Consider the following 3407-nt stretch of genomic DNA (forward strand, 5'->3'; position numbering starts at 1 on the left):
AGGCAGGCGGATCTCTGAGTTCGAGGCTAGCCTGGTCTACAAGAGCTAGTTCTAGGACAGGCTCTAGAAACTATAGGGAAACCCTGTCTCGAAAAACCAATATATATATTCTCCACTGAAGTGGAAAATCAAAAAGATATGTGTAGTTAATTCATTTAGAATTCAAACACCTTGGGGGTAACTGCAACCTAGCAAAAGATAAAATTTTAAGGCACTGAAGAAATAAACTGAAGATGAATTCAAAAGATGGAAAGAGTTCCCTTTCTCCTGGATCAATATAGCAAAAATTGTCATCCTACCCAAATCAGTCTACAGAGTTAATGCAATCCCATCAAAATTCCAGCACAATTTTACACAGAACTTTAAAGGATAATTTTTAGCTTCATATGGAAATATACAATTTCAGGATAGCAAAAAAGTACTGAATGATAAAATCATTTTTGGTAGTAGTACAATCCATTGATGTGGTATTCCCCTCTGTGTGCTGTGAATACCATTGTTTAATAAAGTAACTGCTTTGAGCCTATAGTAGAGCAGGGCAGAACAGTGCAAGTGGGAAAACTAAACTGAATGCTGGGAGAAAGAAGCCAGAGTCAGGGGATGCCATGTAGCCATGCCAAAGACAGATGTCAGATGGAATCTTGCCAGTAAGCCATACCTTCGTGGTGATATACAGATTAAAAGAAGTGGGTTAAATTAAGATGTAAAAGTTAGTCAATTAATAAATGGGACCTCCTGTAACTGAGGTGCTTCTGTAAAGCAAAGGACATGGATAACAAGACAGAATGGCAGCCTACAGATTGGGAAAAGATCTTCACCAACCCCACATCAGTCAGAGGACTGATCTCCAAAATATAAAAAGAGCTCATTAATCTTGATATCAAAAAACCAAATAATTCAATAAAAATGGGATATAGACCGAAACAGAGAACTCTTAACAAACAAATCTCAAATGTGTAAAAGACATGTAAAAAAAAAATGCTCAGCATCCTTAGCCATTAGAGAAATGAAAATTAAAACAACTCTTGAAATTCCATCTTATACCTGTCAGAATGGCTAAGATCAAAAACACTGATGTCGACACACGTTTGTACATTGTACAAGTTGTAAGTAAATTTCATGTAGAGTTTCTTCAACGCCTTTTATCTTCTCTGAAGTAGACTGTTGATGCCAGGAATAGACATGTCGCATTGCCATAAAAAAGAAGCTATTTTATTAAAACATCTAAAATGCCATATTGTGTTTATCTCTCAAGTGTTTAAAAATGAAGTGTCTATCTAAAATATATCTCTGACCTTGAAAGCATACCTAAAATGACTACAAGTTTAATTGTTATATATGACTAATTACTAATCTGCATTTCCTTATTATCCTAAACAGTTGATAATAACAGCTTTCAAAGACTGGAAATTTGTATTATTTTGTTTAATGAGCTGTTTAGGTACAATACCTTGAACAAGATTAGAAATATATGCATAGTATGCTCTAGCTAAATTAATCTTATATTTATATCAATATACAAAATTTTTATACAATGTACATAAGTCCAATCCAATATAAAACATTGAAAACTAGTAGTTGCTTTAAAAGTAGACTCAATAATCTACCCTTTTATCCTATTTTTTTTTTTTTTTTAGAATTAACTCAGAGACCTTTTTCACTTAATTTTTTTTTAACTTTCTACTTGTTTTACTTTGATGTCGGATTCCCTTTTGTATGCTATAAATACTGTTGGTTAATAAAAATAATCTGCTTTGGGTCTATTGTAGTGCAGAATAGGGCAAGGCTCAGTTTTATGAGGGCTGAAGAAGCTACCCCCGACCCAGCAGGAGGGGATCATAGAGGAGAAGCAGCTGGCTGACCTCAGCGGGAGGAGGGCAGCCTCAGTGGTAGAAGTGTTGCCTACTGCTCTGAAGTGAAAAAGAAAGAGGAGGAAGCGGTTTGGAGTTCTCCATACCACCCAAGGCATCGTGGTCCTGCCTCAGCATTCCCTGTTCTACTATTACCGATATCCACACAGTCATGGCCCTAGAGATGCCTGACAGGGAGAACATATTTGTGGTTAAGCTAGAAGGCCCTTCAGAGTACATTCTGGAGACAACTGATATAATTCACGTGAAGGCCTTGATCTCTGGTATCAAAGAGTGCTTAAGTCTAAGGACTCTGCCCTGCTATTAGCCCCTGTTCCATGACCCTTCCCTTGACCCCTGGGACTTCCTTCCTCACTAAGGTAAGAAAAACAACCTAGAGTTTCCCTGCCTGAATCATTTAGAGACTCTACCCATCCAGGATCTGCTGCTGGTCCCCAGAGAGAACAATGATTACCTGTTGCAGCAGACTTATGGCGGCCTTTCTGACTGGCCATCAGTGACCCTTTCCCTTAGTTCTGCCTTCTTTGCTGCTTCCCACTTTGACTCAACGGAACTGCTTTCTCTGGAATTGCCCTCTCGTGTTCCCATTGTGGAGAGGCCCGCAGCAGGGACAGTTCATCACCTCCCAGCTCCCTCCCCTGCCCTTGATACTCCAGAGACAGGGTCATTCCTATTCCGGGGATGTCAGAGAGCAAAGAAGGGATCAACCTCTCTCAGGATATCCTTGGTTCTATGGAATGCTCTCTCGACTCAAGGCTGCCCAGTTAGTGCTGGAAAAAGGCACTGGCTCCCAAGGTGTCTTCCTGGTATGTCAAAGTGAGATAAAATGTGGTGAATATGTCCTCATTTTCAACTTCCAGGGCAGAACCACACACCTGTGTTTGTTATTGAATGAGGGTCACTGCCAGGTCCAGCATCTGTGGTTCCAGTCTATTTTCAATATGCTTGAGCACTTCCACGTGCATCCCATTCTTGTGGAGTTTGGAAGCCCCAGTGCTGTTGCTCTTGTCAGTTATGTGCTCTCCCAACGGTAGCAAGGCCAGGAATCAGCTGGGAGCCATACAAGGGTGTGTGAGAGCGATATTGCTACCCTGATTCTTGTTATTTTGAGCAAGTACTCAGACAGTGGGCCATGCAGCTTCAAACCCATTATGATGGGTACTCCATGTTGAAGGCAGTCATTGATCCCTCAGTTTTCCTCCAATGGCATTCTGCTTGTGATGATGCAGCAAAAACCCAAGCCCATACAAATCTGAAATTTGGACTTAGTCACCCTCGACATGCTTACTGGTTATGGACAATACATTGACGCTTCATCACAATCTATTGGCCTGCATTCCTATTTTCAGCAAGTGTCTGCCCTAGCCTTCAAGGCCCTCAAACTTTGTATGTCCCAGGACAGTAGAGATTATTTCTGGAATCTTGTCCAGCAGGCTGTGGAACCACTTCCTGGAATTTTGATCAGTAGAACAGGTTGGCCTAAACTCAAAGTGATCTGCCTGCCTCTGACTTCCAAGTGCTAGGACTAAAGGCTTG

The 3407-nt window shown here is 40.8% G+C and overlaps 1 pseudogene; it reads left to right on the forward strand.

Annotated features, from left to right (window-relative positions):
- Positions 1 to 613: 613 nt before the first annotated feature.
- Positions 614 to 3043, forward strand: LOC119819926 (annotated as a pseudogene).
- Positions 3044 to 3407: the final 364 nt, after the last annotated feature.

The sequence above is a fragment of the Arvicola amphibius genome, chromosome 7 (genome assembly GCF_903992535.2).
Source record: "Arvicola amphibius chromosome 7, mArvAmp1.2, whole genome shotgun sequence".
Taxonomy (NCBI): Eukaryota; Metazoa; Chordata; class Mammalia; order Rodentia; family Cricetidae; genus Arvicola; species Arvicola amphibius.